This window comes from Ambystoma mexicanum, chromosome 6q (genome assembly GCF_040938575.1).
Source record: "Ambystoma mexicanum isolate Mex_15411 chromosome 6q, UKY_AmexF1_1, whole genome shotgun sequence".
Classification (NCBI taxonomy): domain Eukaryota; kingdom Metazoa; phylum Chordata; class Amphibia; order Caudata; family Ambystomatidae; genus Ambystoma; species Ambystoma mexicanum.
In genome coordinates this window covers 627324079-627346982 of record NC_090937.1, presented here as the reverse complement: position 1 = coordinate 627346982, position 22904 = coordinate 627324079, and positions in this window count along the sequence as shown.

Here is a 22904-nt window from a genome sequence, read left to right as displayed (position 1 = left end):
TGCAGGACATTTCGCAGTGACTCTCATATTTCATCAAGCAGTGACTCGCTTTCTCTGAGAATGCGTCTGCTTGACTGATCAGTGTCACCCACAAATTGCACACATCTACTTCTGTTATGGCACGCAATTGTCTTGCTTTTTTGCAAAATACAAACAGAAATGTTAGTATTTCATCAAAACTTCAATATCAGCGTTATCCACCCCTTCCCATAACACCACCCCCATCTTCAGAAGTCTCATCAGGTAACTACACACTTTATCATTGCTACTGCAATTATTTATCACCCTTCTGCATGTTTCTGGGGGCTTATTTACATTCAACCATACGGGGTGTAACTGCCTAATCATAAACTCATTTGTGCAATGCGATCATAGTTGGTCAATGGTACCTCAGACTGATCTGTGCTTTTACAAAAGCCATATAATAAGTACCCAGGTCGCACAATGCTTTTCTTTTTCACCAAAGCGATCACGAATGCCAGGCGCCAACTTGCTTCCAGTGTCTCATGATCTTGATTTAGTTTGCCCTGCTGGCATCACTCCATTTTTCAAAGGTAAAGTCTTTCAGTCCAATATCGCCTGCAGTTGCACAAGCAGCTTTGTTTATTTTTCTCCATACAGCTAGTGTCTTCCAAGCCTCTGGTTTTTTCACTTATCATTTTTCTCAAAGGGTGTTTGCTGATTTCTTGGCCCACCCCTTTGAGAGCGATAGTCTAAGTCAGTTTCTTTTGTTGCTTCAACAAATCATTCATTCTTGCACTAAGCCGTGAGGCTTCTGGATCATGGCTAATGTGCAGTGTTCATGTTGTACTCCAAAGCCCCGCTCTGCATGTTGTCTCTTGCAAAACGGCTAAGCGCTTTTTGTCAGTTTTGCTTCCATCTGGAATGCCATAATGTCTTTGTCAGTTACTCCAGCCCTGGCAATGTAGCTTGCATTTTTCCAGCTGTGTATTTTCTCTTCTCAAAGCGCCTAGAGGTTTCTTCTCCAGTGCACAGCGCTTTACTTCAGTTCACATCACATGGATCACTGGAATGCAGCTTGCACAGCAATGTCGCTTCACTTCACATCACATCACATGGTGCATGGGAATGCAGCTTGCACGGCAATGTCTCTTGAAATGGGCAGCTCTCTTTTCTTAGCCCATTCACAGATGCACAGGTTCCCCAAATGTTCAGATGTGATGTGCCCATCTGCCATCCTGCATGCAGCGTTTGTTTTCCTTCCAGTTTTGATACTGGGCAAATTCTTTACTTCTGATCAGCATTTCTGTCTTTGCACCCCATCTCCTCAGTTTTTTGCTCACACTGACAGTGTCTCTCACAGGGGATGGAATGCAGGAATGTCATTGTTTATCTTTCGCGCAGCAAGCTTATCTCTTTGCTCTATAACTCTTAAACTGTGGCGGCTTCAATGGAAGGCACTCGTTTCAGACAGTTCATCCAGATTAACTCTTTCTTGCACTGTTCCAGCAACTCAGAAAAGCTCCCATATCTGAAGCACCATTTTACTAAACAGAAGTGCAGTATTCTGCTTTTGTCTGCCTTCCTCCAACAGTTTTTTTTTTTTTTTTCTTCGCGCACCTCGCCCAAGACAGTGCAAGTTATCTTCAAGGCAAAAGCTCTGCACACACAGCAAGACTCTTATTTTCAAAAGAGGCACTTTTTCTTGTCATCAGATTCTACTCCATGTAATTTAGCAAAATGTCAAAGCGTCTTTTAGACTGTTTTGAACTGATTAATGTCCCATTTAAAAGCATACGTTTTTTTTCTCTTCTTCCTCGTAACCTTGTAGTTTGGCTTCACAAGCTCACTCCACTGCAATGTGCGATCTTTCAAAAGAACCCGCAACCCACTAAATCTTTGTGCTATCTTATCACACACAGATTTTTCATTCTGTTGTACCATTGCCAGAATATAACCACTTATTTCAGTGCATTTAAAAAATGCCATGTTTAGTGCAGCTCCCTACACGTTTTTTTTCTGCAAGAGCAACCCACACTCTATATTGCTTGTGGGCTGTTAAATGTGTCAACAACATTGTTCACCATGTATCACAGTCAACAGGTCACTATTTCCAAAAACATACATCAGTTATAAGGCAACAGTACAAAACGATGGCATATCGTGGGAACAGTCAAAAATACTCCAGGGGCAATTTAGGGGCAATTTAGAAAAAATATAAATTGTCTTTTCCCCCCCAACCCATTGCAAACTGATCAAATCAATACACAAAAATCGAAAATCCAAATAACATTCACTCACTTCCTTTTTTAAGTGAGTCTCTCACCCATTATAAGCATGGCACAGCTTAAAATGCAATATAACCATTTTAGTGTGTTTCCTTTAAACAGAATTCGCCACCCCTAGCACATGGAATTTACAGTTGCCAAAAGAAAAACAAACCCTTTAGGCTCTCAGCACAGATGTTACTCTTTCTCCTAAGCACGGCTCATTCCCCACGTTATCTTCAGGAATGTCAACACTTCAAAAGCATACATTAAAAAGCGAACCTTCGCCTCCATACATTACAGCCCCCCACTCGCTAGCACACTGGGGCTGAGTCAATGGTTAGATTACTATTCACAATTTGCATGTCAAAGCCTCGCAACTATTTTTCCCTGCCCTCATGACAGAATAGAGATGAGAACTCCGTCTCACTTTGCATTTCAAATTACAACTTTAAACTGGGGAAACCACATGATAAAATTCTTTCCTAATTGAACATACATCTTTCTTGACCATTCATCGGAGCGCTTTAAACAAAGCCATTTCCCGCTTGTTTATCGCCTTGTACTCCCTGGCTCCATTCCCAAGCAATAAGTCAGTCATGACTGATTTACTGAAGGGAGTCTTAACCACACAAGCTATCGGCCACAGCAAGCCGACACAACGCTGCTGTCCTTTGAAGTCTCAAAGCTGCAGTGAGACCACCAAGGAAATGCGACAGCCTGCTCCTCACTCTGCACTGTGTTCTCTCACACAATTTGTCATTTCACAGCAAGGCACTGCTCTGCACAAATCCCCAAGCTGCCACCAAATGTCTTGATATGGGCAAAATCTTCCTCAGGGCCAGCCCTTTGAGAGCAAAAAATACCCAATTCAGCCCAAAATACAGGTTCTATTGTGCTGAGCAGTGAACTCATGCTAGTGACAAATGACACCTTCAATAAGTTTTAGTATTTATTCTAAACAGTGAATTTCATATACATTTGGTATTCAAGTTAGAGAAGATTACAAAGCACAAAACTTAGAGTAATGCAAAATATAGAGAAACATAGAACTTAGATAAACATAGAGAAACATAGAGAAACATAGAGAAACACAGTCTTACGCCCCTTCAATCAGCACTGGGAGACCCTGGCCCTCATAAGCTAGCTGTAAAAAGCCCCGCTCAGAGGACAGCGCTGCTGGGTGCCGTCAGAGCTCCAATTCCGGGCACTTGATCTTGCTCGAACCAAGTCCACAGGACGATCTCCCACCCGAGTCATGTGAGCATGCATATTTTATAATCTCGTACTGCCCGTCCATGACGCACAGTTCCAGAACTTTTCCTGTGCAAAATATAGGCTGGCTCATGGAAAAAACCCAACTCTGTTAATTTCCACTGTGCTTCTTCTGAGCCCCTCCCTGGCTCCTTGGAGCCCATCTGCGCGAAAGCTCAGGAATGTCTTATCAGTGCCTTCCCAGAGAAAGGGAGATTAGTTTACAGGGCTACCATTAGAGAGGCAGAATATTCTAAGGGAAGCCGAGATGTATTAACCCTATTAGAGCAAGCTCTAAAAGGCATGCACTCATAGCTTAGTGTTCATAGCGCTTAAGACTGGCTATCTAAGCGCTATATAGGTGCCATAATGTTCCAAACACTCCAAAAATGTCTATTAGCTACAGAGCTAGGGCCCTCTCCCTGCCTGTCTATCAACAATGCATAATGTGACCTATCATACTAGGCCTGCATATTCCTTGTAGCTCACTACTGCATAATGGAAGTGCTACAACAGACTACTGTCAGCATTTTTGGCACATACTTTGAATACACTATTGGTTTTCAGCGGCTAATGCTGTCATCTAAAGCCCTGATTGGCAAGGTTGCAATTTTGTGTATCACTACATTGAGCTATGCACGAATACCACCATAAAAATTGGATCAAAGAGGCACCTTGTCTAATCCAATTAAAACCTACTGTGGGGTAAAACAAGGATGCCCACTGGCGCTATTGTATTTAATCTTTTTATATCCGACATAGGGGACAATTTTGACAACATTATTGCATTCAATCCAAAAATTGGCGACAAAGAAATAAGTTGGATCCTCTATGCCGATGATTTGGTTCTGCTAGACTCTATTCCGGGTTACAGCGGAAACTAAACCTGATTGAACAATATGTAGTAAAAAATGGGCTAAGTATTAACATCAAGAAATCGGAAATGTTGTCTTTGCAAGACCTGTCTAACTGCCAAAAAGAAATTTAAATGGTGCTTGGCCAAGGAACAGGTGAAGACTGTCTTAAACACCAGATACTTAGGAATGTTAATCAGCTCTAGTAGAAACGACATGATTTGGGTCACAACCATGAAAGCTAGATGTCACCAACTAGCGGTACAGGCAGCAGTTCTGCAGAAAAATATATGGAACATGTTCACTGATGCCAGCCATACAGTTCTACAAACAAAAGGCAGTGCCAGACAGACTTTACCTTGGGGTGCCTGGACACAATCGGGAACACACTGGAAACATTTTTTTGGTCAAAGGTGCTGTGGTTACCAAAAGGGATACCAACAGTGTGTATAAAACACAAACTAAACTTGACGTCCATAAGTTCCAGAGTCTCTTGGAACATGCTGGCGCTTTATTGCAAAATAACTATCAAGCCAACACCTCCTCAATTTGAGATTCTAAAGCACCTAGGCAGTCCAAATAAGACCAACATGTTGGCACAGTGGTCATTACGCTGTGAGCAAGTGATGGAGCATTATGACTTAAATATTTAAATGCTCCATTTAAATCCAAACAAGGCTAAGAAAAAACTTTGGCAACAAGACTGGTGTTAAACCGGGGAGCTAAAACGCAAACAAAAACGGGTGCTTTTGGCTCCCGCGGAAGCAAAAAAACTCAATGAGATCCAAAGGTACTTGGAAAAATTTCTGACAAACGTCAGAGAGACTTATTCCTGAAATTCTGCTTGAACGCATTTAAAACCAAAGAAGTACTAGCACACTGGGATAAGAGTACGACCAAAGACAACAAATCCCACTTATTTAACACACAAGTGGAATCCCTAAAACACTTGATTCTATTCTGTACTACATTGCGAGAAGAAAGAACAAAACAGCTCGGCAAAATACCAGCCGAACATCAAACACTGAGCGCAGACGAGCTGTGGGCTCTGTGTTTTGAATACTCAAAAAGAAAACTAACAATTGCACTAACATTTTTTTGGAAGACATAATTAAGAGATTTAGTGAAAAATAAATTGTTATTTAGAACCCTTAAATTGTGTTGTAACAACGTATGATCGATGAAAACTGATCTGAACTGTATCTCTGATTTTTGATGTAAATAATTGTGAAATATTTTAAAGGTTTTTATAACCATAAAAAAAAAGAAAATGTGGTTTTCAAGAGCTTTGTTTCTGGTGTCAAGATGCTTAAAATTGAGCTTTGTCCAGTCATTCTATGATCACATTGATGTTTCGCCAATTCCGTGTGTTGCGGTGCAAATATCTCAGAAACAGTGCGTCTTAGGGCCTTGAAGTGTGGTGTTTGACCCCATGTATTGTTCCTCGAATCAAGTAGTTCAAAATGACACCCATCTTGATGGGATGTTCTGCTGCTTCCAGGCAACCATCTCCTGTGTGCAGGTGCTGAGATTCATGGAATGGGTTGGTGTGTTCACATGTAATGTAGCTAGTAATGCTGGGAGGGTCCTCACATGGAACTATGTGGAATTGTATAAGGAGCAAATAATTGTGGGGCAAATATCTTGCAAATGGTGCATCCTAGTGCTTTGAAATTTTACTCGTGTTGAGATGCTTGAAATGAGCTGTGCCCAGTCCTTCTATGACCACCTTGATGTTTTGCCACTTTCAGGAAACCATTTCGTGTGTGCAGGGGTTGAAATCTCGGGAAAGAGGTGGGATTTCCAAATGTCATGTAGCTATTGACGTCTGGAGTGTCCTAACAGGTAAATGTTGGTGGAACAGTGTGGAATTGTATGAGGAACAAGCAAACAAACAAACCGATGTTCTGTTTTATATATATATATATATACATATTATAGGGTAGCGGTCGGGGTCCTATAGTTAAGGTGATACCTACTGGCCGTAGGAAAGCAGAATGTTCTATTGCTATTAAGTTTTCACTTGGTGTACGGATTTGGCTGATATCTTCCAAACAAAAAGTGTGTCATGGCCCCTCTACCCCCTCAGTCGGGAAATTTCAGGAAAGCTTCATTCAAAAATGAAAAAGTTGGTAAGAAAGGTAAATAAATGCTGTTTTTGGCCTACTCACATTCATATTCCCATAGAGGAAAAAGTCCAATTTTTGGAAAGCTGGAGAGCAAAACCTGCTGGCTGGATTTGGGCCAAATAAGAAACAATTTGGGCACGAAGCATTAACTCACATTCCAGGACTTGTTTGGGGTAAATCCATTTAGCAGTTTTTTAAATATTCAATGGGGAAAATAATTGCTACATCTTCCATGGTACTTTTCAGCACAGAGTGTGGGAGGTTTTTCAGAAATGGAAATCTGCCATTTTACCCAAAATTCTATTGCTATGCTAATAACGTTTTAATTGTTGGACGGATTTGAATGAAGTTTTCCAAACCAAAACATCATCAAGCCCCCCCCGCCCCCCACTGGAAATTCTGGGAGAAATACGGTAAGAAATGAAAAATGTATTAAGAAAACACAAACACATTCACTTTTCCATAGAGAAAAAGAGCAGTTTTGCAACAGCTGTAACAGAAAAAAACAGCTTGGCACATTTGGACAAACTAAGAAACAACGTATGCACAAACTGATGACTTAAATTTCTGAACTGGATTGATGTAAATCTTTCAGTAGTGTTTAAAATATTCAACAGAGGGTACCCCGGGCTCCTTTAGACATGTATAATGCCTTTGGTGCTTTGCAGCAGAGAGGGTGAGGGAGGCTCATAACCTTTGAATAGTTGGATGCATTTGGATGAAATTTTTCAAGCAAAAGGTTTGTCAAGGGCACCCCAATCTGGAAAATTTAGAAACAATTTGTCAAAAAAAAATGTTATTAAGAAAACATAAAAACACAGTTTAAACACTAGTCCCATTAATTTTCCCATAGAGAAAATGTGCAGTTTTTGAACAGCCATACATGAAAACCACTGGCCAATAAGAAACGATTTGCAGGCAAAGTGTTGACCCAATTTCCATGAGTGGTTCGGGATAAATCCATCCAGTAGTTTTTTAAATACTTGACAGAGACATGGGGGTGTCCCGGCTCCTTAAAAACTTCATTTATATCATCCTTTTCAGGAATTAAAAGCCAACATGTTTATGTTTTGTTCGATGCCAGAGATTTCCGCAATAATACTGGGAGAAGGTAAACATGAATGCACTCAAAATGCTATTTGGAGAGGAAAAATTATGCCATCAAGCTTTGGAATTGGTTCTCCTGAAAGATTAAAGAGTATCGAGGCTTAATACCACATAATAGAAATACGCCAGTCACGAATCTAAAGGTACCATGTACATTTATTAACATGCGGCGTTCTGGCTCTCAACACCCCGCAACGTGTGCAATCAGACACCGTGAGATGAGAGAGTGCTGGACATTTCAAAAATACAAGTATTTATACAAGCTTTCCACAATCCCGGACACATCGTCCATTCGTGTAATACATTTACCTCGTTTTCACGGCCGATCCAAATAACTAAGTCATGCTTAAACATCTTTGAATAGTTTGTTGTTTTCCTTTAAACATTTCACATGTTTTCCAAATATAAGACACAAAGGTAACATTCCTTATGTTGCTCGCTTATATTTGTCTATGATTTGTTCTTGAGTTTAAAGTCAGCTTAGTTTCAAGGAGCGAAATAAAAAGATTTCTGCAAGAAGAGCACGTTCAACTATTCATCATTCTACTTTGCTGTTTGAATGGAAAAGGCACCATTGGAACAGATGGTATCTAAATTACTGATTAGTGCGTTTTTTGTTTAACTCCAAGGTTTCTCAGTGTAGGACAAACAATCCACTTTAGCAGCTTCAACATTCTTATTTACGTTGACATCATGGAAACAGTACAAAGTTCATTTTGCTCTGCTGCAGCGAAAACACAATTCTAAACATGGGACAGAAAGCAAGAGGTGATCAAAATGGCAAATAACTCAATATGGCGGCGTAGTCAGCCTGTTTCAGGTTCATTCAATGCAATTTATAGTGCTATGCAAATGTGCTTAGGCCAATCGTTTACTATCAGGCGGTATTCGTGCAAAATATACTTTTACACTCCCCTCACCTTAGAGTGTCTAATACCCTTCTTGATTTCAGAATGAGACTCCAAAATCTTCTGTTTGATTAGTCACTCTTGGGGGAACAATGATTGTTTTGAATGACAGGTCTGAGAAGGCCTAGATGTAGGGGCTATAAACATACCAATACCAATAGCAATCACATCAGGTTAGAGGTCTTGAGTGGGAAATAAGACACCATGTGAAGTTGTGGATTTGGAGGTAGGTTGGGAGCCACTTGCTGGTAGAACAATTTTCATATATCTGGGGAATACTGTCGGAATCTCACGAGGTTAAAGCAGAAACTCTGCAAGACATGCTCAGAAAAAAATGTGCATCACACAATGTGATGAGTGATATGAGGTAATGAGATTGGCTTAGGGATGGAAAAATCAATTGAGTGAAATGAGTGGACCTTGCAAAAAGAAGGGGGAAATGCGTTGACTGCCTGTGAGGAGGTAGAAGACTTTTTAAATCTGATAATTGTTCCCATTATTGTGGGGATCAGCAAACTGCCACTCGACAGCAGGAAATTCTGTTCTTGGAAACAATTACTGTGAAATTATCATTGGGCTAATAAGTTAGAAAAAAATGTTTTAACATCTACAGCACTACATCTGCTGGACAGGGGCAATGGGTATTTGGTAACACATTTATGGTGTGACATGGCCAATGACCCCAAAAGAAAGCTATTGGTGTAACATGTACAGAAGCCATGTCTGAATCCCAAAACTAGTATGACCTCAAGAAACTATACAACATGTAGAGAGGCCATTGTTGTAGGAAGTGGCCACTGGCCACTGGTCATGGCCAAAGGCTATGGCTTGTGATCCCTACGAAAACTATTGGTGCAACATGTTCAGTGGCCATGGCCAAAGGTCATGGCTAGTGAAACCTCAAACTATGCACCATGTACTGTGGCCATGGCTGAAGGCCATGGATAGTGTGCCCTGAGGAAACTACAGTATGACAAAACCCTTGAAATTCAGTAAAATATCATAAGTTAAGAGAGAGTTAATGTGATCAGATTTAACACAACAAAAGCCCTAAAATTCATCGCTCAGATTGCAAACAAGTGCATTTTAACTATGCACCCCCGGTTGAGAAGCGTAATGAGCACAGCAATGACATCACTGATTACATCACTGATGACATCACTTGCAACATCACAGATTACATCATGCATGACGTCACCGGTGAGGTCATCCCCGACAACATCACTGGTGTCGTTACTAATGACATTATACAAGGTTTCACTGATTAAATCAATAATTACTTCATATATGACATTATATGACATTATTGATAATATAAGTTAGAATATCTTTGTTCACCTCTTGATACATATTTTATTTCATTGCACTTCACAATAATAACATAAAATAGAACAATACACAGATACTGAACGAGCATATTATTACATGTGGAGCATTCACTTGTAGTACTTTTCAACTTGTAACATTTAAAATAAAAATATGTAACATTGTACAAATGGTTTGCATGGAAAGTACCTTATTCAGGTCAATCAATTTCAGGTATTTGAAACATATTATAACACGTTTATGTAGTCGCACAAATGTAGAAGAAGAACCATGTTTAACAGTAAGTGTTATGAAGATATTAAATATACATATTTAAATTTATAATTCTCACAGCAATAACATACATGAAAACGTTCTTAAAAACAAAAATCACATAAAATAGAAAGTATGTGCCCATGTGCATTGTACTATAGAATCTAATATACAAAAAAAGTCAGTTACCTATATTGCATAATTACATTTATAGAAAATAAATGATGATTAGAATGTACATATTCAATTTTATACATGGCAAATGTATTACTTATATTTGTAGTCATTTAAAAATAAAATATATACACATTTTATTCCAATATAACATATTACGTCCAAAATATGTAAGGCTTACACAATACACTTTTCTGTAATGATCTCTTTATGCACTGACAATTGTGCACTGTACACTACATTTAAAGAAATGAGTGCAGAATACAATGTAGTGTGTAAGTATAAAATATGTATATCTATGTAAAGTAACAAAGCAGAGTTGTCATATTTCAAAATGTAATTTATCAAACCAGTGATGTCAGTAGTGACACCATCAGTGATGTAATGTGTGATGTCATATTTTGCCATGGGTAGTGGGCCCTAAGAAACCTGTTGGTGCAATATGTACAGTGGCAAAGGCAGAAGGCCATGGCTTGTGGGCCCACAATAAACATATTGGAGCAACATGTAGAGTGGCTATGGCCAATGGCCATGGCTGGTGGCCAAAAAGAAACCAAAGTATAACAAAACCGTTGAAATTCAGTGAAAAATGTTTAGTTAAGACAGGATTAAGGTAATCAGATTCAATGGGAAAAATGCAGAGTAGCAAAACCTTTGGAATTCATTCAAAAAACATGTACTTTGAAAACAGTTAAAATGAACAATACATTGCAACACAATGGGCCTCATTATACGTATTGCGGAATAGGTTAATGGGTGCCACTAATGGAGCCGGACCCGTTAAACCCATTCCGCAATATTACGAGGTTCCTTCGCAGGACCCGATGTGGATGTCTGGTTTTACCAGAAGTCCTTACCAGGTCCCGCGAGGGGACCAGGGAGCTAACAACGGGCCGATCGTAATCTGCCTGTTGTTATCTCCAGCGCCCATTCCCATTGAGCCCTATAGGGGCTCAAATGGGAATGGGGAAGGTCCGGGCCCGGGTTCTCTGAGGGAGGAATTACCGGGCCTTCCAAACTCGGAATGGCCCGGCAATTCCCCATACAGGGAACCCGGACACGGTTTTGGAGGCAGCCATGCCCTTATTAAGGGCATGGCTGCCTCCAAAGTCGTAATGAGGCCCAATCTTTTAAATTCAGTGAAAAAACTACAGTCAATGAGACGATAAAATGAACATTTTATGCAACAAAGCCCTTGAAATTCAGCAGACAATTCAGGCAAAGCCATCTTACCTACTCGCCCCCTGTTGCGCAGTGTATGACCACAACGATCACATTGTCTGCTGAATTTCAATGCTTTAATTGCATTAAACTTTCACCGTAACGTCTCTTTAAGTGCGTTCTTTGCACCAAAAAAAACCTTAAGTTAAGGGCCAGTTAAAGTGTATACGTTCAATGCAAAGAAAACCTTGAAATTCAGTGAAAAACATATAACTATGAAGCCAACAATTTACAATTCTGAAATGTTCCCTGCACAGACGGCTGCCTTGAAATATCACTGTGGAATATTTTGATATTTCTTCATGCAAGGCTTTGGAAGTTATTGTGAAAAGTTGTTTTTTGAAACACCACTTCATATGTTCCGATTGACTGTATCATGCAATAAGTGATCGAAAGGTCTGATGTGTGCATTTTCTTGTAGATAAAAAAGGTTGCATCGGTGTTGACTATTTCTCTGCGTACATAGATACCAGAAGAATTATGTATAACGTTTGTCTATTCTGTTTTGATGTCTTTGGTGTAATAAACAACTGTGAGTCCTGGGTTTGCTTCTGATTTATAGAAACCTTGCACCAGTGCAGAGGAAAGTATTAGCACTGTGGCACATATTGCCCTAGTGAAATGCATGCACTTTAATGCATTTTGGCACAAGGTCAATTTTGAACCAATGATAATACCTTGCAAAATAACATTGCACCAGTGCAAACTTCCTGGATTGAGAGCATGGGAGGCAATTTTGTTCTCGGGCAAACAGGTATACTCCCTATCCATTATCAAGCAAGAACACGAACATGTAAAATATTTGATGTAATCACATTGGGGGTGGATATTTTCAAATGTTGTTTCAGAAGGTCACATATAGATATTAAAACACATGCTTCAAAGCAGAATTTACTTTCAATAGCCAGATCCCTGGCACTGTCCCCCAAATTAGAAACCCTGCGAGCTTTACCCAAGGAGTTCAACTCCTCTTCCATAATATTCTTGGCAAACATTGACTCTCTTTCTCTCTTTGAAGATCTCTGGAAAATTAGAAATGCGTGCCTAGGAGGAATGTTTTATGCTGGGCATGTTTGTCTCCAAGATTCAATTCCAAAAATGAGGTGAACAATCATTTAATAGCACTCGTACCAGACTCAAGAAAACAGGAATCAACTCCGAATGCTGCCAAAAGTGACATGAGGCAGAGAGATATATTTGGTGCAGACATTTTGTGGGCATGAAAATGTGAGCTTTTATGCTGGGATTTATTTTAGGAGAGCCACTTCTGTAATGCTCATTTTGGGTTTTTTCCTCCAGGTCAATGGATCTATAATTGGGCTGCAATCCCTGCAATTTTCTTTATCCCTCCTTGGAGAATTTGTTTGGGTTCAATCTGTCTTTGAAGGCCTCGGTTGTGTTTGTACTCTACATAAAAGCACATGCCACAGTAGGATGAAAACGAGCCTTTTGGGGAAAATCTGCTCTCACATCAAATGGCGCTGGATATTGAACAAACATAAATAAGGGCACGTCTATTTGATTATGCCTTTTTGCGTAATGTGTGCTTTTATTCAGGGGTAATTATCACAGCATGCCTTCTAGTAATATTTGCAAATGAATATGCAAGCATTTGCCGAAACTTTAAGAATCCGCACAGTGAGAGTTTCAGAAGTCAGACAGTCCTGTAAAACAGCTATAACGTCACACAATGCACGCCACATGCTTACCTCAAAATGAAAGGGGAGACTACAGTCAAATTATAAGATCATCTTCACCTGTGTAACTATGTGCTCTGTTAAATAAAGGGCTGGAGTCAGCGTGCTCTTGATCATGCTTAAATGCACATTGCTGGTGCACACCGGGATTCAAAAATCCAATGACATAAATGACTCCTATGGTTTATGAAAAGCAGCAAAAAGGGATGGCTGGAAACTCGAAAACTCATTCTTTAAAAAAACAAAAAAAAACCTTTATTGTTTTATTCCCTATCAACGTATATTTTGAGTCCACCGTTGCAGACAACTATTCCCAGAGGTAGTTTCATAGAAAGGAATGCAACAGCATAAATGAAAAACCAAAGAGAAGGGGTCATTTCATCATTTAAATTCACAGTGTTTCCTCCTTAAATTAAGACATATAAAGGAACATACACATCATTGTTTTATAAGGGAAAACTTTATGTAGCCATTCAGAACTTTCACATTCCATCATTCCATAAACCTCTATTCAAATTTGGCAGTTTTCTCTCGGCCTACAGCCAGTAAATACTCCATCCATATGATTCTATATGGGGGTTCCTCACCTCTCACATTCCGCTCTATTGAAAGTGGCCCCGCAGCAGTCGCCCACGTAATATTTGTTTTCCATCTTTCAAAGGTGGGAAGGGAGGGGTCCATCCAATGATGGCCAATGAGTCCCTTATATTACACTAGACACAAGTACACCCACTACCAGACCTGCAACATATGTTGAGCGTACTAAACGGTACCAGTCTGTACACTCTGGGCCAGACCATGGTAGCCCTTAAATGCGGCGGTAATGTTGTTACCACCATATTTAAGCATCGGCTCAATCTCAAGTCTTGCGTGTTTACCCCCTGCTCAGAGCTGGGGGTAAACACACTGTACAAATGCCAATTTTTGGTGCAATTACTGCCAGTGGTATTACCGCACTGTAATTGTGCCGACAATTCTCCATTGTGTCCCATTGGGTCCAATAGACCTAATGGAGAATGGGGAGTATCAGTTAGCACCCAACCCGTGATCCGGCAGTAATACCGCCGGACGGGTGGGCGCTAACACAAATAATGTTGGGTGTTATCCCAGCACGGATACCGCCCAACTCTTGATCAGGCCCTCTGACAGGTAATCAGTTAACATTTCCATTCCCTCTGCAGACCAAAACAAGACCATATCAAATGTCGTATTTTGAACTGAATCAATTTAAAATGGGCATTTGAAGAAATCTGCCCCACATAGGAACATATCTCCCATTCTTTACCTTAGAAATCACAGTCTGCATTGTGCTTCCACTTATATGCAATGCAATTTTTATTTTATTTATTTGGAATTTGTGTGGCACCTATACAGCATCAAATGTTTCCAGGTGCCACAAGACAAGAGGGGACGGGGTACAGGGGAGGATAAACAACAAGAAATGGTCCTACTAGTCCTTGTGACATTTAGATTGTGCAATTGCGGTAAAACAAAGTGCAGGGGGCACCAGGGCTGAGGCAGGGTGAGTGCTAGGGGAGCCCACAGAGGGCAAGTGCAAAGGGTAAAAGTGCGAGCAACAGGGGTGGACCAGACTCAGTAGGCTGGTCATGGAACAGTGCCCGAAAGGAAAGTGCTGGTAATGGGGTAACTGCAGAAGACTGATAGGAGGAGTGCCTGGACCCTGTAGGACTCAGAAGGGACCAGGCAGCCAGTCATAGCAGCCGGAGTGAATCAGCAGGTGAGTGGGAGAGCGAAGGAGGAGAAGAAAAGGAATCTCTTCAGGAGTTTCCTGAACTTAAGGAGATCCAGCTAAAGTGTGAGAGGAGCAGGGAGGCCATTCCAGAGGGAGGCTCCTGTTGAGGAAAGAGATCTACCCTCTACTATCTGCTTGGAGAAAGGTTTGACCTGCAGAGAGTCATAGCTAGAGGATCAAAGGACTCTAGCAGAGAAAAATCTAGGGAGGGGAAGTTGGATATAGTGCTGCCCCAGGTCCCAGAAAGCCTTGTGGATGATGTATTGGGTATTGAATTTGATCCTTGCAGCCACCGGGAGCCAATGGGGAGAATTTAGGGCTGGAGAGATGTGGTCCCTGGGCTTAAGGCCAAGGATAACTCTTGCAGTCGTATTCTTGATTAGGTTAAGAGGGCCGAGGGAAGAAAGAAGCAGATTGAGGAAGAGGCTGTTGCAGTAGACCAGCCTGCAGAACACCAGAGCTCTGGACACATTGAGTTTCTGGGGGAAAGTGAGAGGTAGAGCTGAAAGAGGTCCTTCTTGGCAGGGTCCATGATATGAGGTGAGAAGGAGAGAGAAGAGTCTAAGATAACGCCCAGGTTTTTTGCCTCACAAGAGGGTAAAGGGAGGGGGCCCAAGGACCGTGTCCGGAGATTAGGGGGGAAAAGAAGGGGGAGGAGTTCCAATGAGAAGAATCTCAGTCTTACTGGCATTAAGACAGAGATCATTAGCAGCACACCATGCCTGAATAGCAGTCAGACAATCAGGAATGCGAGAAGAAGGATGGGAGGTAGGGGAGGGCAGCTTAAAGGAAAGCTGTATGTCATTTCCATAACACTGGAAATGCAGAAGGAAGGTGGAGATCAAGCGGGCAAGAAGGGCAAGGTAAATGTTGAAGAGCCACGGCCAGAGGATAGAGCTCTGAGGGACAGCGCAGGTAGAGCATGAGGTAGAGGAGAGAAAAGGGCTAATTTGAACCTGGGAGGGCCGATTAGAGAGGAAAGAGGTCAACCAAGCCACTGCACGGTCCCTGATACCCAGATTGTCACAGAGATGATTTAAGAGGCAGAACAGGAGTCAAGATAAGAGAGCAAGTCATCACGGGTGTTCAGGAGAGCGGTTTCTGTGCCTCTGGATGCTCTGAAGCCAGACTGGTGGTCATGGAGACAGCCAACAGGATCAGTGTGGTGGCTTAGTTTGGAGGTGGCATCACTCAATGTTTTCATTTTTTAATGTTTCATTACCTACAAATCCTACCCTTTACCAACCCCTACTTTTCTGTCTTTACACACACTGTTTGAAATTAATCAGTATATGTCCGGTTTTGAAAAAGGCCAGGGGCCAAAACACGTGTAAACCAACTGAAGGACAAACACTTTGATTAAAGCAATCTGTGGCGCAATTTCTGAAGTGGCACTTTATTTTCTTTGCTCTGACAAGGCGTAGGGGGTCTACTCTTGGTCACTCACAATGCCACAGGGCAACTCATTTCGAAAAAAAAACTGTCATTTGAAATTGATGAGTCCTAGTCACATTAAAGACTTACCCCAATAGCCATATTGCTGTTTTACAACTTCACCAATAGTTTGCCGAAGAAGGGTTAGTGGAGATAGGGTGATAGTTAGCCGGGCAGGAAGGATCCACAGATGGCTTTTTTAAAAGGGGGTGCACAAGAGAGTGCTTGAGGGGTTGTGGGAAGGAGCCAGTGGCAAAAGGGTGGTTTCAGCCAAAGAGGAAGCTATTGCAGCATTATTGTCATTAATAGTTCTAGAGGAGCAGGGAATCACCTGTTTGGAGAAGACTTTCATAGAGCAAACAGTCTTGGTGACCTCATAAGGTGCTATGGGTGAGAAGGCGGAGAGTAGGAGGGAGGAGAGCGAGGGGTCAAGGGAGGCCTAAGAGCAGTTGGTGGAGGGAGCGAAGAGGAGAGTGAGGACAGGATGTCCTGAGTTTTTGTTGAGAAGTGGAATGTCAGGGCCATGTAGAGGGCCTGGGACGGGAGAGGAGAAATAGAGACTGCAGTAGGATTGGCAAGTTCCTTAAAGATTTTGGAAAGTTTGGCAGTGTTGTTGGTGGCTCCCGAGATGTAGGCTTTGATATGGCCACGCTTCTTGGACTGGATGGAGAGTCTGTAATGCCTTTGGAGCAGGTGGCAGGACAGTTTGTCAGAGGATGTGCGAGAAGCCACCCATTTCTGATCCACAACTCTACACTTGCTTTTCAGCTATGGTAGGTCGGAATCCTACCAACTGATGCATTTGGAGGTAGGCTTCAGGCGGATCCTCATGGCAGGGACAACGATGTCAAGGGTGTTGTAGATGGAAAGTTGAAGGTTAGCAAGGGCTAAATCAGAATGAGAGTTAAGAGCAGGAGTACGGGTAGGGATAAAAGAGGCAGAAGAGTAGGCTACTGACACTCATAGGTCAGATGAATGAGAAGGAGGATGGCAGTGCAGACAGAGGCTTAGTCGGGGAGCACAGGAGCTCCAGGCGAGAGTAGAAAAGAGAATGATAAGACCAAGATACAGGTGTACTGAGAGGGTTAGAGAGAGAGAGGTCCTCATAGATGTGTGCATCAAGAGTGTGCCCCGCTAAGTGGGTTGGAAAAGATGAAGAAGGGTGAGAGAGAAAGAGTCACAGAGTTTGCAGAAGGGGAGGGTTGCATTGAGGGAATCAAGATGAATACTGAAGTCTCCGAGAAGGAGAAGCTTAGAGGTAGAGGTCAAGAGAGAGGAGGTGAGGTTGACCCACTCCGATAGGAAGAGGGAGACTGGCCCAGGTGTCCTGTAGGTAGTTGCAAGAGTGATTGATAGGATTGGGGCTATGCAAAGCTTGCAGACAAGACATTCAAAGGAGGAGTAAGATTGAATGGGTATGATATAAACCGAGATCCATTCAGGAAAGGCAAGGGCCCCATCGCCTCCTGGTTGGTTAGGCCTACACTTGGAGAGGATCTAGTAGCCCTCACAGAGAAGAGTTTCAAAATTAGTGACAGTGCTAGCATTAAACCACGTCTCAGTGAGCACAATGACGTCAAGGTCAAAGTCTTCAAGGAGCTGACAGATGTCGGAAGAGTGTTTGACAGTGAGAGATAAGGGGAGCTAAGTGAAGATGGGTGCCCCCTTTAAAGATTTTCCAAGCAGGGGTAAAGGAACGGGTACCAGCAGTGTAGGGAGGACAAGGAAGGGAGGTGGAATACAGAGGAGTGGCAGAAGAAGTTAAAAAGTTGATGAGAGACGGAAAACCCCTGTCAAGAAGGAGGAGATTGGGCTGAGAGCCCTGGGCCATGATAGTGCCATTTATGCAGACATTGATGAAGCACCTGGATGATGAAAAGTGTGCTAAGAACACTTCAATTCTGGCTCCACGATTAATGGCTGAGGAAGAGAAAGGGGTGAGGAGAGAAACTCTTTGAGGAGTCCATAGGTCAGCAGAGGGAATGACAAAGAGAATGTTGGTGATAGTCTGCCTGGAGGAAGCCTAAACATAAGTGTTGGCAATGGGCAGACAAGGGTTAGAGACCAGGAGAGCCTTCTTAAACCTTTTCCTTGCAGGCCTTGAAAGAGAGGGAGGATAGGTGATGGGGAATCAATTAGAATAGAGGGAGATGAAGAGGACCATGAAGAGGGGAAGGGATAAAGATGCACAGGGGAGGGAGAGAGATAGAGGACAGCACAGTGCATGAAAGAAATCACTGGGCGGCCTAGCAGCCAAGCAGGAACAGATGAAGCAGGCACTTGTAATCAAGATTCAAATGAGGGCAGCAGAGTAAAAAATACCCAGGTTTGAAAGTTCAAACATACATGAAGAATGTCAGCGAAGGGCAATGCATTGTACATACACCCAGCTATGGAAATTTAAGAAAGCAGAGAAAGAACAGCCTTACACGGGCAACAGATATTAGAGCCGCCTAAATTTGAATCTCAAACAGTCATGAAAAAGGCAATTCATATCTTAAAAATGCCTAGATTAGAGTTTCATTACAGTCATGAAAATGCAGGCAGTTTAATGAGGCAACAGATTTTACAAAACACCTAAATTTGAAATTCAAGGAGGCATACAAATGCAGGCATGAGCGATTAATGAGGACAGGGTATTGGGTAGCACTGTCATCTTTTTCTGTTCTCATAACAATGTCAGGGTTTGGTAACAATCTGGGGGTTTTGTGGGAAAGTCAGGCCAGTTCTACAATAAAAATGACCATTCTTATGATAACAACGGTCCTGTGGGTATTAAATTCCTTCTCATATCATCAAATGATTTAAACACACCTCAGGTTTAAAATGGCACCCATCTGTCACACACTCTCCATTCCCAAAGCATGGCCTCTAGCTTTGAAATGACACCATTGAGTTCTATTCCAATTGACCTTTTACCACCTGGATCATACAGTGTCACCAAGTGCATACCATTATGAATCTGCTTCCGTATCCAAGTAGTACATTTGATGAATTCAAGCGTTCCCTTCTTACATTTGTAATTGTAGGGCATTCAAACTCACTATGGTTCTTACCATTCCATAACAATGTTACTGAAATTCGATCCAAAGCCTTAAAGTGCTTACAAGTAATCAGAAAGGGAATTGACTTATAAACATGGGATAGGTGAGGAAATAGCACCATTTTTGTAAGAGACACAGTATCCATCAAGGAAATAGGAAGTTTCTCCCAGAACTCCACTTGTGTTTACATGTTCCCTACCTTATCCAATACATTATGATGTAGAACATCCTGAACTTAATGTCAGATCTCAATTCCTAAGAATTTAAATGTGTGTGAGGACCAAATTATCTTTGAAGCCAAATCGGGTCTTATGTGTTCTTTCCCTAGTGAACATAATTAGGACTTGGCCCAATCTATGCATACCCTGTTAGATATCCTGAATTCCTCTATTGCCCGCTGCATCTCCAGGAAGCTATTCTTAACATCATCTAGATATAGTACAATATCATTGGTATAAAGCAAGTTGATCTACAGAAAATCTGACAGTGGTAAACCCGATTACGGAATTTGCTCCAGGACCTGCACGTTAGTGGTTCCATTGCTAGTGTGATAACAAGTGGTGAAAGGAGACATCCAGGCTGACTGAGTACTATTTTGAATCTCCCAGTGCATCAAATATGTCTTCCAAGATTTGACTCTTCCTAAAGTGTTGGTATATAGCAGTCTTACTCCTTTTCTCTGTAATGCCCCAAACCTCCGCTTTGTGGCGGCGAGGGATTCTCAGTTCTGGAAGTCAAAGGATTTTTCAGTGTCAAGGCTAATCCGCGATTACCATGGATACATGTGCACTAGCATTGAATTCTAACAGTGCAAATAACCTTCAATTGTTCATTATTATATTCCTATCTGGTATGAAGCCATTTTGATCAATATGAGTCAGCCCCCGAAAACCAAGTGCAAGATAGGCTGTTATAATATCCAACCTAAAAATGTGTACGTCTGCATTTAACAATGTAGTATTCAGCTGTCATCAGGAGGACCAGCGTTGAGCTATGGAACACTCTGGAGCCAGGTAAGTGAAGTAAGAACTGCTTTATTTGAACAGGGTAAGTAGTGTTACATGTTACATTTCTGATTCTGCACTCTTTTGGTTTCTATGAGATTCATCGGCCACAAAAGGACTGGCCTAAAGACTTGTCTGAGGACTTGCCTAATATATGAACGTCTGTGCCAAGTGATGTCTCTGAGCACAGCAGCTCATCTGTGGAATGCTGTAGGCCTCAGATATGGGCAATGGAACAGCCCTCCCTCGAGAGGTACACAGTTCTGATGCTGTTGGCTCAAGTCTCAATGCTGCTTCAGGCTGCCACGCAAACACATTATGCTATTTCGAAATGTATTTGTATTTTGTATTTTATTTATTTGTATTGCGCGTCGGAACCTTGAGGCAACTGAGTGTATATCGTACATGTTATAACTTCACATAGTACATCAGCGATTATCAACAATTTACACTATCATACAGCAGGAAGGGCGATAATTACAAAGTAAACAAGTACATGTGCTTTCTCTCTCCCTGTTCGGGAATTGTTTTCATACGTACATTTAATGGGAGGGGAATAATATGTAGCTTGTGCATAGTACATCATTATGAGGCAGGCCTGGGAGGAGCAGAGACAAATGCAGCCCTCCCAAGCCCTGGTGTGTGTGTAAACATTACAGCGCTTTTTGATCACACCTCTGGCCTTGTGTATTATTTTTGTCTGAGTGCCGAGAATGCCTGAGACGGTGAGAGGAAGCTAGATGAGCACTGGTATCATGGGGAGCAGGACGTACTTGTAACAAGTAGTAGTAAGGTTAAACAGGAGAGTCATAAGGTAACAACTTTCTAATTAGGGCTCCCACTCTGTGTCTCCAGCAACGAAACCTCCCAACCTCTCGGTTCCATATTCGAGAGTGCATTTTTCCCATTCAAGTAATGCACTAAGCTAGACACTACAGACATTGAGAGAGGTCTGTAGGACGTCGGCATGGACCCAGCTTTCCCTGAATTCAGCAATATTGTTATTGTACATGCCTCAACAATATGGGCATACCACACACATTGTATGCTGCATTGTAGGTAAAAATGGTCTAATCATTACTGAATACATTTTATAAAACATAAGGCAGCCCTTCTGTACCTGAGGTTTTCCCAGTGTATGTTACTTGACTGATTGTTCTATTTCAACACTAGTGATCAGTCAGTCCAACATTTATGCTACGGGTGGATCTAAAGTTGGTGGCTGGACTTTTTCTAAATAATCCTCAATCTGGTCAACTGCTGCCTTCTGGCAGTGGAGATCTTAATAAAAACTTTATAAAAGAACATTAATCCCCTTCTGAGATTATTTTGTGGTTCCATCTCCTCATTTAAATTCTTCAAGGGGAGTAATCCTCATGTTCACTCGTACCATACATGTCAGTTCCTCTCAGGTCTATACACTTCCCAATTTGACATTGCGTACTTGGTTTAGTCACACTTCCCCATCATTTGAGGAACTGCCTTCCCACAATCTTATCTCCTATTAATAAGTTGTTTTTCTTACATTTCAAAAGATTCTCACCCATGATACTACCAAAATAAAACACCTTAAGGGCTTCTCAGATCATTTCAATATTCTGGCCCCAGATCATTAATATGTAAATATTCATCTACCCTTTGTCTCAAGTTTATTCGTATAGATAAATCCCTCAGCTTCACCACATTCATCGTCCAATCTGGAATAGATGGTGTACAGTTCTGTACATCCCATACAAAAGTTCAGGGTGAACGATCCAGCAGGAATTTCTGCCAATATATACAAATTAAAAATAACACCTTATCTGGAAAATTCAGGCATATGTATTCAATAATCATATATCCTTACAATACAACTGAACACATGTCCATACAGTCTGGCGTTCTGCATTCAAACCTGCATTCATATCCTTAGATGGTACCCCAGCCACTGCTATAAGCACACCCTGTTCAGAGAAAAACATGAGGTGGACATCCAGCCCCTTAATCATCTAGCTAATTTAGACCAATCTGAACATGTATAGAATCTTAAACAGACGTGTACACATTGCTGTTTTGTAGGCTCTCTCACCCCTGTACATTCCAGGTCAAAATCCTCAACCCCATCACAGCTTCCTTTCCAATTATTATTATAATATGTCCCAAGCACGGTCAGTTAAGAATTGAACGATTTCCCCCATCGCTTCAAACATTTACATTCATTGCACTGCCTGATATTTCTGAAACTCTGCATAGTGCAAAACAAACTAAATTCCAAACCGTTATCCCACACATCCCATCTCCAACTCTGCACCCAATGTACAGATACTCAGGTGTCCACCCACATAATCTTCATCCCCAATGTATAATTCCAAACAATTCCAGCCAATAGCAATCTGAACCTAAATTAAATTTCACAAGTCAACACTATTGCAAGAAACACGTATCTCTTGGATATATTCCGTGGGGAAAAGAGAAACGCAGAGGCCAGTATACACATCAGTAGTGGACTTTCATATGGCCAATGAGTATGATAGGTATAA